Below are 12,204 nucleotides of genomic sequence, written 5' to 3'. Positions count from 1 at the left end.
CGACACGACATGGAATAATTGCGAAAGACTCACGATATTGCAAAGTTATATTTTGAGGTGACGTTTTCGTCGACGTCGCCGTCGTAGATCTTAAAGTCACTATTATCATGACACCAAAGATAGTCTCCCTCGCAGCCGTTTTTAGTCTCGTCACGCAACGCTCCTCCCCAAATGTGGGGAGGAGCGTTGCGTGACGAGACTAAAAACGGCTGCGAGGGAGACTACACCAAAGACGGCTGTCAGCAAGGAGTCCTTTACCCGTGTAAGACTGGGTTTGACGCGATTGAGCATGAATAATTGTCGTATTTTTTGTACTTCTTTAAAACACACAATTAAGAAGGACACACTGAAAAGTGAACAATGACTGTACAACGGGAAAAAAACACTCGGAAAGACAATGAGAAGCTGTTTCTGGAAGCTTGATAAGATAAATCTTTTGCCCGCCCGCTAAATAGTACGTAACTAGTCAAGAGAAAAGGTTTTGTCATCGGCATCGGTATGTAGGTCCCAAGAATAAAGAAACTGGCTTTGTGCTTATTTGTTTGCTTGAAGGTAATCATTCGTGAACACATCATTTCGAAATCAGAACTAAACTTTGCCTTTGATTAATGAGATGATCAAATCCTGTTTGATCCACATTCTCCTATTACAGCCATCATCACCGAGTTCACCTCAAAAGAAAATTTCAATAGTAAGATCTCCGAAGGTGTCAAAGATCTTAATAAATGTGGTCTTCAAGGATTTGTTATAATAGTATGCTCCCGGTGTATCCTGGGATTCCTCCAGCGCTTTTCCCGCGTCTTTGTAAGTCGCCCCGATCTTCTCTTTCAGTGAAAGGTTCGCCGCCTTTACGAGCTTTGGTGAAGTTGTTCCCAGCAAACTCAGGAAGAAGAATTTCTCACGGGGAGTGAAGTTGTCGTACAAGCGTTTGACATTGATACGCTGGCCTCCAAGAAATCCTGAGGAGAGAAAATAAGTGTTAAAGATAGTTTAAAGGAGTTTACTTCGGAGGAATTTTACTTTACCGATGAAAAGATTTTGCGTTCATATATTTGGAGTAATATTGCAGAATACCCGGCCACTCGAGGCAACTCTTCCTGAAACAAAAGCAAATGTGCCTATAAAAATAAAGTTCAACCCCAGGAGGACTAGTCAGATCGATGAGACTTTGGAGGAATGTACTATTCCCTTCCAGTAATCAGGTAGCGATCAGAAAATGCTCAGTTGTCCCAATCAGTCGTGTTTGTTACGTAGGATTTGTGGCATATCACCACACCAAGGTAACACAGAAAGCCGCAAAAGGTAGCACAGAAAGGTAGCAAGGTAAAGGTAGCAAGCACAGAAAGCCGTAAAATGACCATGTAACTTATTAATTCTGATGGTGATTATGACACTAGATTATCTAAGTTCAATATCAGTACAGATATTATCCAACAGGAGATTTACTACAAATGTTTTCAATTGAGTGTCGTAAAACAAACACCAAAGTAATTACTTCGACCAAACACAGCAGGTGCAAACATTACAATGAACCAATCCAAATTCGTAGCATTTCCGTGTAACTTGCTCAAAGCGCGGGAAAAATTGCGTGTACAAGTCGCGATTGGTTTTGGTTTTCCTTTTCATTGGCTGATAAACAATGGTGCGACATTTTTAAGCCAATCACTAAGCATAGCAATTGTAATCGGGTAATTACTTTCGACAGTCATTTAAAAACTGTTCCATTAGGGATAATTAATTAGTCATTAGTGATGAGGGCATCCCTAGTATGGTGATAACGCGCTTTTGGATGTCTCCACCTCCACACCTGTTTTTTTTTTTTTGTTGGACATTTCTTAACTTTATTTCTTACACACCTTTTTTCGAGAAGATAACTAATCAAATATTTCAATTAAATTATGTGCGACTAATTTGCGAACCGGTGAGAAGCGAAAGCGAAACCACCTACTTTTGCCGCGAGTTTCTATTGTTCGGTGATGTGTTCGAACGCATATCGTGAATTTTGGCGATCAGAACTTAGTTGGGTTGGTGTAGTAATAGGCTTCACAACTGACAAAGCGAGACACTAGTGTTATTAATCACGGACTAGCTTAATCGAAAAATTATTTGTCAATATGTGTCTGATGGCACCGTACCAAAACTTGAAATTCTGGAGGCCAAATTAAAATACAATTTTAACTTCGATTAGTTATTTATGCCTCTCAATTTCAGTTCGTAACCCCTCCCCCCCCCCCCCCCCAAAAAAAAAAAATAATAATAATAATAAATAAAGGAATAACTGGCGTTAGGGCAGAAGTTGTAGACAGACAGCATCTAAATAACCTCACTTTCATGGGTGATCTGAGTCAAACGGTGTTGCTCTTTCTTTACAGCGTTACTAGTCACGCCATCGTCATCAAGGTACAGCATATAAGTACTGTCGCGGCCTGGATAAATGGTAAAGGTAACGGGGTTCATCTTGCCCTGGGAATACAGTTCTCCAATGTACTGCTCCAGTTCCCGGATGGGAATAATCGCTCCCTCCCGGATGTAAATGGCGCAATTGTCTTTGGTGGGGTCGTCCCAAGGAGCGACAAACTCGATCTCCGTTCCTCCATTGACAGGGCTTTCAAGTGGCATCAGGTTATTATTAAATCGATACCACTGGCTTCCGGTGGGGAGGTACACGGCTCTACTTTTCTGACCTGCAGAGAAAACAGATTACCTTTGCAACAACACTTCTAATGACTGATCATGAAATCATTGATGGAATAACCGATGGACTAATAAAACTATTGGCTGAATTAATAACCAATGACAAAATGAATGAGTGGCTTGCAAGCTAGATGGCCGATTTAGACTGACTTGTGGTCTGTTATAACCAACAAACCAACAAACAGTTTGGAAGAAACAAAGAAGTGCCTGGTGAGTAATAAATTGATGCAATGAATTCAGTTAGTGCTGTTGACTAGAAGCAGTCATTTCATCCTACTAAAGTCAACAACCTCGTTCCCTGGGTCTTCGTTATCTGGGAACAAGGTGGCAAATATGTTAACTCCCTAAATCAAAGAATTCAGTACTCCATCCCCACAAACGCAGGTCTTGCGTGGTAAACTTATCAATCCAAAAAGATAGAATATAAAATCCGAGATGATAGTACCATACTAGAAAGTCAGTATAGTTTCATCGATAATACACTGAAAAAAGGTAACATTCCCAAAGCGAAATGCGCTTACACATAAAAGAGAAAAAGACATTAGGGAAGTAGCATTATTATGAAAGGGAAGCAATCTCAAACGTCCGCTCCATTTAGTATGCCCCCTAGAAATCAAGAGCCTCCAAGAGGACGGAACCAGCAGAAATGGACAAGACATTTGAGTCACTGAAGAACCTAACAAGGCCGTTGTATAAAGAGGAGGACTGCTGATGATGCGAGAGCGAATATCAAGCTGAGTTTTGATGATGAACATGAACTCGACTGGTTTGACATTCTGGAGAGGGTGGATACAGAGTAAAAATAAAGCGGAACGTTCATTTTCAAGGGAGCGTGATCGGAACCGTCCGTTGAAAATCATAAGTGTATGCGTTAGATTAGCTTTTTTTTCCCAGTTTGTTGGTTGACATTTTTGACGTGTCAATCAGCGAGAACAGTGATTGTAGTGCACTAACTTTAAGAATTGAGGAGCCGACACGATATCTTGAATTGAAGAACTGTTACCGGACGTGGAAAATCAATTAAATGAGATTGAGGAATACAGGTCGTTCCTCCCCAGAGTCTCTCTGCCCCACAGTATTCTGACGACATTACACGATAGCTAACCTATCGATCCTAACCCTAATTTTTCATTATTAAAATGAGTACTTAGACACAATAATACGTGGGGCTGATCGAGATTGAGTGCTCCCTCAAGTTCGGTACGCAAGTCTCGACGTGAGACCAAAGACCAGGACAGACTTACCTGGATTGACAATTGGAGCCACCAACATGTCTTCTCCCAGGAAAAACTGATCGTCTTGGCGGTTTGCAGTGTACCCATCGTAACCCCAACCATGATCTTTTTGAGCATCTGGATCACAATTAAACTCTCCTGAGGAAAGTGTGACAAGTATCTTTGTTAGTATTTTTTTCACGGTTAAGTGTCACGTAAAGATTCTTTGACTTGGGCCATTTTAGTTTCAATAAGAATAAAACACATCAGAAGATACAAACATTTGGTTGAACTGCATAACTTTTTATAAACGTAGCGTTTCGTAGGTTACATCTTACATCATCAGACGTGATTATTATTCAGTTACAGATAAATACCACTGAAATGGACTGGGAACGAACTAATTTGATTGACAACTAACGAATTTAAACGACAAGAAATGCGCTAATAATTCTTGGTTTGCACCCACGTGACACGGCTGCAATGTTGGATGACAATACAACACAATCTCTTTTCGCAGAATTTGCATGATAATAAAGCTTAGTTCCCAGCGGAGTGCACGTTTTTTTTTCTCTTGCCATCCAACATGGCCACTGTGACGTCAGATTCAAACCATCAATAGAGATAAAGTTTCTCACTGACAACGTTTTCATTTATTGCTGGCCTTAAATCACGGATAAACAGAGACTGATCGGCTAGTTGCTAAGATTTCAAAATGGTCCCATTTTATTCCATGCTTGGTTAAGAAAACATGATTGGCAATTGCAGATTAGGGACAATTTGTTGTTAGTGCTTTGTTCTATTTTTCTGCCACGTAATCGGCGTTTCGTTTTCCCGATATAGAAATCATTGCAATCCCAGCAGTTTGCTTTGTACAAGACTTCAGTTTGACTTGAACGAAGGGACGAGTTTTTCTTTGTAAGGTAAAAATGACTTGAATCTTCGGGTGTTCTGAAAAACTAATTATACCATAGAAATGTTTTATACAAGGCTTCAGTTGTTCTGTGATGTGTTTGCTCTGAGGACCTACGAAAGGTAGAACGATGTGAACTTGTTTTTTGTCAACTGTTTGTACAGGATCTTTTGGCTTGCTTTGACGTTTCTCAATGTATGAACTCAGGGGCTGATCTAGGGGGTGGGTGCAGGGGGTTCGCACCCCCCCCCCCCCCTCGCCCTGAGATGACGTGCGGCTTTCCAATACAACTAGTATTGCCAAAAAAAAATCGTCACCAGTCAAATAAGCCATTGGTTAGTGGTGCACCCCCCTGCTAAGAAAAGTCCTGGATCCGCCCCTGTAACTCGGAGTTTCAAATCTCTTTGTCGTGGCTAATGAATTGTATTACCTCAATCCCTCGATACCAAATTTAAAAGTGCCCGTGTGGTTGCCCGTGTGACCAAAAAAATCAATTCTTATTTTTCTTTGGATTTCAAAACTATGTTAACCAAACACTAAGCTTCCAAAGTTTTAAGCCTTGATTTAAAAAGACACCTGTTTATTTTAACTGGAATTTTCTATTTAATGGTCCGGCATTACTAACTTTCAGTTCTTGAGAGAGCTGGTTCGAGGAGAAAATGACGTCAAAGGCTCACTAATTTAAGAATGCAATGCGTGTGTACGCCGCAGAATTAAAATGCAGCACGGGAGTTTTGGGCTTTCAGACTTTTAAACTCGCGTTTTGCATATATAACAAGCTGCATTCACGCGCTGAAACTTTAAACTAGTGAGCCTTTTACGTCACTTTTCCTAGATCCAAACCTCTGAGGTCCAATCGGTTAGTTTTGAACGTGAGTAATGGTGGATCGTGAAATCCAAAACTTACGCTCAAAGTAAACGGCCTTTGGATAAAAATCAAAGCTCAAAATTTTGCCAGTCCGCATGCAGGTGTTAAGTAAACACACTTTCAAAATCTGAAGAAAAAAAGACAGGGATTTTTTTTTTTTTTTATCAAAGGGGCACTTTAATGTTTTGTTCGAAAGTTGTTATTTTTTGGGGATACATATTTCACTTATATCCCAAAATGCATGTAATTAGATGCGCATGCGCAATTCGATATCCAACACAAGCTAGGAATTTCCTACATCGTTCTAACAATAAGGTTAGGTTAAAGTTAGTTTTAAGATTTTTTTTTTGAGCTTTCACCTGGTTTGAGCTCATCCATAAACATCGGTCTGCATATTGGTTTTCCGCACTGTGTGTTCTCGAACATTGCATCATAGATGAACTGAATCAACCTGTAGCGAAGCTCGATGTATTTGCGGCAGATGCTGGGTACAGGTTCGGCATACATGTAAGGCTCCTGATGAGACTTGGAATAATTATCATAATGATTACGAAACCATGGCAGGAAAGCGCCCATGATGGTCCAGCGAATCAGTAACTCGGGCTCCACGATTTGATTCTGTTATCAAAGGATTAAAGATTTTTGTCTTTATCTTTTTTGCAAATTCAATGGTATTTTGACCAGTTTGACATAAAAATGAGAAATCAATAATAATAAGGATAGCAGAAAATCATAAGGCCATTAGAATGATTTGTAAAGAGTACAAGTGGTCTTGGGTGACCACCCTCTGGCCAAACACCGCGAGTTCTCTGGAATGAGATTGCATCCAACATACCAGACCCATGCTTTCACTTAGACCGTTCGAAAGATCATTCTCATGCGAACAGTTAATCATTTTCCATTTCCGTCCTCCGCACTGAATCCAACAGTAACTGGGCGGCTTCTCGTTTGATCCAAATAGAAGCTAATTCGTGCGGGTACATTTCCAACAGCACAGGTCTATGAATCTACTTTATTCTTCGTCTCCCCTTAGAAAACCAAGCAATCTTTTATGGTAATATTGAAAGGATATTCGTATTATTGAAAAAAAAACTTACATCTATGTCAGCGCAGAAACCACCAATGTCACATCCAGAAACGGGCTGAGCAGATAATCCGATACCCAGGACCAGAGGAATGTTGATTCGCACGAAGTCCCAGTTTGATTTGCTGTCACCTGTATGGATTGCAACTGATGCTGGACTATGTGATTGAAAAACTTTTAATACTCTCCTCCGAGTATTTCCCACGAGTCTCTCCGAAAAAAAGGGGCAAAAAAAAACCGCTACAGCGTTCTGTGCTTATTTTACTTGTTCCTAACGAGAGTAAGATGGTAATGTGGATTGTAAAATTGAAAGGCAACCGGTAATTCTGGAAAGAGACAATGAGCATATTTTTGTACTTATGACAAGTCTGAAGGTAGTCACCCTCAGACCCCTTCTCCGGACTACTCTCACCCTAACGATCTCATAAAGTTTTGATATGATTCGTGGATTCAAACCATTTGCTGTTCAAGAAAATAAAATTAGTAAGATATTTAGTGTATTCTTGGTAATTTAATCGAACGGCAAAATATACATATCCGCGACTCAAGCAAAGTAGTAAGTTTAGCAGGCCTACATCATACCTGTCCATAGTCCAGCACAGCGATGAATTCCAACGAAACCGCCTCTTGTGATGATAAAATGGCGTTTGTCTGGCTGCAGTTTGTTCAGTCCTTTGTATGTGGCTTTGCAGAGGGTGTCACTGTACAAGCAGCGGAGTTTTGCAAATGGTTCCTTGTGTTCAGCATCGCTGACGTCCTTTTCAATTCTGTTATATCAAGACAATGTGAAATTACTTGGATTTCTACCGTTGCTCCGTCAGAACACAAATCGTCGTCATGTAATCTAACACCTTACCTGGACTCTTCGCTTTGACTGATCATCAAATCCATTGGAAAAGATAACAATGGACAGTCTGGCTGATGGACGCTGGACTTCATTGCAGGTGTAGTTATATCTTGCCATATGAAATCGAGCCCCCCAATCCAGCAGGTCTCGGTATTGTTCACCCCACCACCTCTGTGCGTCCTCTCGTCCCAGATCAGGATAATGGCCCCATGTCAGGTGGTCACGCCCATAGTTCACGTTCCCTATGTACGGGTCTTGAGTGCCACTACCGTCTTCACGAACGTTCATTATAAACATTCCATTTGCTTTGCCGGTGTCCAATGCTTTATACGGACTGTGTTTTCCGTTTTCATCCACGTTACAGCTGATGATGGGTGTGATGTTAGTACTGCATTTGAAACCCTGATTATGCAGAGCATCAAAGATTTCTTCGGGGTTCGGAAACTTTGCCTTGCTATTTGTGAATGTACGATAGTTATCCTGCAAATAAGGCATCGTATTAAACTCTTTTAATAATAAACTTGGGCTCACGAAGCTCTTGAAAACCTCAATTACCTGGAAATCCACATCTATATGAATTCCATCGCAAGGGATTTTCCACTGACGGTACTTGGATGCAACCTCCAGGAGCTTTTGCTTCGTGTTGTAGTTGGGACCGTACCCTCCCTGATGATAGCCAAACACATATTTGGGTTTCATGTGTGTCCGTCCCGTCAGCACCACGAATTCGTTGAGTACTTCTGCCACGTTCCTGCCGGCAAAAACGTAGTAATCAAGTTCGCCGTGAAGAGCGCCGAAGTAGTATTGATTACTCTGTCGGAAATTTATGAACGTCTGAGAAGTGTTGTCAAACAGGATGCCGTTGGTGTAAGAAGAACCAGAGAATCTTCCGTCGGGCTTCGGGTTGTATTCAATCAAAAAGGGCGATGACTGGTACAGCGGGCAGTTTGGATTCAGTGGCCCTTGTATCTCCCCCTTTGGCGTCAGATTAGGTGCGTTATAAGCAAAGTTATCGAAGTTGAAGAACGTCAAGGCGGCGCCAATTTTCTCGTTGCCCCCGGCATACTGACCGCAGAAGTGTTGCTTAGGCACACGGCGTTTATCGAGGGTAATACCTGCCTTTTCTCCAAAGCCATAGTATTGAGCATTCGTGGGTGCAATCTTGAAATGCGCAACAGCTTCGGCGCCATTTTCGCGACTGACGTAGACAAGATTGTAGTCCTCGGGATCGGCATGGACGAGCTGCCCTGAACGATACACTGACAACGCGTACTTGGTTAAATTAACATGGACCTGATCAGAGGCAAAATTTCAATTTGAGTGGTGAAGCATTACTAGTGTTATGGACCAATTCCAAAACATATTTTACTAACAAGCTGATCTGCCTGAAACCCTCTGAAAAGATGTAATAGAATACCACAGAAGAGTTAATTTTCTTGAAAAAGATCAACCTTCACGTTTAAGGCTTTTTAGAATAAAACAAAGCAACTGCCGCATACCTTCATTTTGTGGGTACATATTTTCAGCTGTCCCCCCTCTTCTTTCACTTTTATGTGACATGTCTCAATCTGATCTACAACAGTTGCAGGTGAACGGTTTTTCAGGAGTGGAGCCGCAGAAACTGGGTTGAAGCGGACACGGAAGCTGGCCGGAGACAATATATAAATGTACACTGTCTGGTCGCCGTCAAGGGAAAGTGTCAATCTATCTACCAAGCCTTCCTTCTCCTGGATCCATGATTTCACTTTTCCTAAGGTGATCCAATTAATTCGACTCTCCGGTGTAAATTCATCGGGTGGAACGTACCGAAACTTTGGCATTCTTCTATAGTGCTTTCTTTTCTGCAGGATAGAAAATAATCAAGTTTGATTTTCTAACCACAGCTATGCAATATAACTTGGAGGAAATTAATGAGCAGCTTAAGGAGGCTTAGCTTCCGGCCACTGTCGTGAAGGACAAAGCAGGGGCCATATAGATGTCAACTGGAGGCCAGTTTGCGTGTGCAATTGATGTGTCAGATGTCTTTAGATCTAGACACAAGCAATATAGATAATACTTGGAACAGATACTGGGATCAGTTAACACCTGTACCAGTTAACATTAATAACAATGCAAGGGCGTAGCTAGGGGGGTCCTGGGGTGCCCGTGATCCCCCCTTTGTAAGCCTTTTTTATGCAAACAACCTACAATAATCAGGTTGCAAAAACGCGAGTACCCTCTGTTTGACACAGTGTGACCCAGCACACTGTGTTGAAACTCTCGTGCTGCCTTTTTTCCGCGGGCTTTGTTTTTTTTCTACGGAAATATCGACGCAGAAGTTGGTTATTGCGTGGTAACTGTCCAACACGTGACGGAGCTTAGTAAACCATGGGCCATTTTCAAAAATACCATAATACTCTTTTGTTTTTCCTCCAAAATTTGCTTATAGTTGTTTCCAGTTTCTCTTGGGACTTACAATGGTCCCAATGGAAAAAAAACAATGCTTATGCAAAATTTTGGAGGGCAAACAAAGAGTACAGCAAGCACCCGCATCTAAGAACGTAGAATTTAAGAACCTTTTAGGCTAAAAATTTCATGTCAGACCTTCGCGAAAAGAAATCACTTCGACTCATATAAGAAAAAACATTGGAGTAGAGGGACGGATTACTAAAGGAAAGAGCTAGAAGAATTGTGGAAACTTACGTGTAATATTGCTGAGATTCTACTTATTTGTCCAATTTCCAGGTTTAGTGGTGTGATTTCCTGTCTTAGGAGCTCCCTCATATCCTCTTTTGTAGCCATATTGGCAAAATTAGCGACGATTTGGCGGGAGATCTAGAAATGAGGTTGAGGTTGTGTGCAGGACGCGAGCAGATGACTTTTCAACTTTCTCTCTAAATATCCAGACCGTTCTCATCAATTTTATTCTTGGAATGTATACTCACACTTTCCAAGCCCAGCGACTTGGAGTAATCGCAAAATTATTACTGTAACGGGAAATAACATTTTTAGATAACGTTCTCGTAGCCGTCGTCGTCGTACTTGCTTAAGGTCCCTATGACGGTGTTTTTGAAAGTGGCCTGCATATTGCGGAAAATACTGAATTTAACATTTCATCACAGTTCCATGTTTTTCCACGTAGAGTGGATGATACTGGACATAAGAACTAGTGAAATCATTGAGTAGACACAAAACATGGTAAAAAAGATGTACCAAATGTCGATCTTTCATCAGTCATGAGACTATCACTTTTTATCTGATTAAATTAGTAGAAATTGATATAGGCCATCATTATAAAACTTGAAATGTAAAAGACTGAGCTACTTAGTATTTTTCACGGTCTCTGATCTAGATTAATTTTCTGTTTCGCCTCATTAAGTTTCTTTCATTTCCATTTTTTCGTCTGAATGTTGATGTACAAGATAGTTTCAATCCGTCAAATATATAGTTTGTTCCCAAGAAAAAGGTGTTTTAACTGCAAACGTTCTTGTTAAATAATTTCTTTCATTTGAAATTTCACTACTGTTTGATTCTTCTGACAAATTTATTGTGAGATAAAAACAGTGTCTTCTCTGTTTAAGCCGTTTTTAATGAGTTAATAAAACGACCTTGTACATAGCCGCATAACAACTCAAAGTAATGCACAGCGTAAACTATGGTGCTTCGTAAAACTTACTTAGTGCTTTGACACTATTTTTAATAATTTTATGTAAAATTTTGCAACTTCTGTGAGAAAAGATTTGTCCAAACTTGATAAGTTGCGATGGATTTTCTTCGTATCCACCCGCATAACCGAAAAAGATAGCAACTGCCTCAAAGAAGTATGCCTTGATTGTGTGGGGATTTGTATGCCCGTGTAGTTCATGCGATGTTGTGTATCGCTGGGTAGACTTTTTTGTGCTTTGTGTAGAGTAATGAAATGAAAAGTGTAGGTATGCAGGGTTATGTTATGCTATGTGCAGTTACGTAGCGTCAGCGTCAGTTATGTAGCGCCATGTAATACTTTGTAACCCTATGAAAGAGCCAACACTGTGGGAAGCGGGACGTTTGGCGAACACAGAGCATTAGATGAGCACATTCATATTGTGCTCGTCTTTATGTTAGACAAAATATAATACTCAGAAGTGAAAAGCACGCCGGAAGTGTTTGTTTAAGACTCAGAGAGAATATTCATCATGGTGTCTGTCAGTAAAAATGATACTCCTTATATGTGGACAGCTTCAAAGTTCGGTGTATTATAGCTGCAGCTATATATGAAAGTACGTCAAGTAATAAATAAGCATAAAACTGTGCTCCTTACCTCAGTTCTAGCCGATCAAATCCGGGGAATGATCATACAAGAAACACAAACATTCTGATAGCTGATTGTTACTTTTCAAGTACGAATATTATAAATGATAATCGAACAGTTTGTTACTTAAGAGAAGAATGCGGTAAAGAGCTGAAGCATGTAAACCACAATTAGTGTCTCAGAATTCTTAGCATTCCGTGGGGCGTAAAGAAACTCAAGGAGGCTAAAAACCTCTGACAGGGATCATCGTTACTTTCTGATCTGATCTGGAAAGGTGGCGTCTATGAATACCATTTCGTTGTAATAACTAGAAA

General features: G+C 40.7%; 1 pseudogene; it reads right to left on the bottom strand.

Annotated features, from left to right (window-relative positions):
* Positions 1 to 290: 290 nt before the first annotated feature.
* On the bottom strand, positions 291 to 11,963 carry LOC137991025 (alpha-glucosidase 2-like; annotated as a pseudogene).
* Between the last annotated feature and the right edge of the window lie 241 nt (positions 11,964 to 12,204).

Source organism: Montipora foliosa, chromosome 2 (genome assembly GCF_036669935.1).
Source record: "Montipora foliosa isolate CH-2021 chromosome 2, ASM3666993v2, whole genome shotgun sequence".
Classification (NCBI taxonomy): Eukaryota; Metazoa; Cnidaria; class Anthozoa; order Scleractinia; family Acroporidae; genus Montipora; species Montipora foliosa.
Note: the sequence above shows the minus strand (reverse complement) of the source record. Positions and strands in the feature narration are given on the sequence as shown.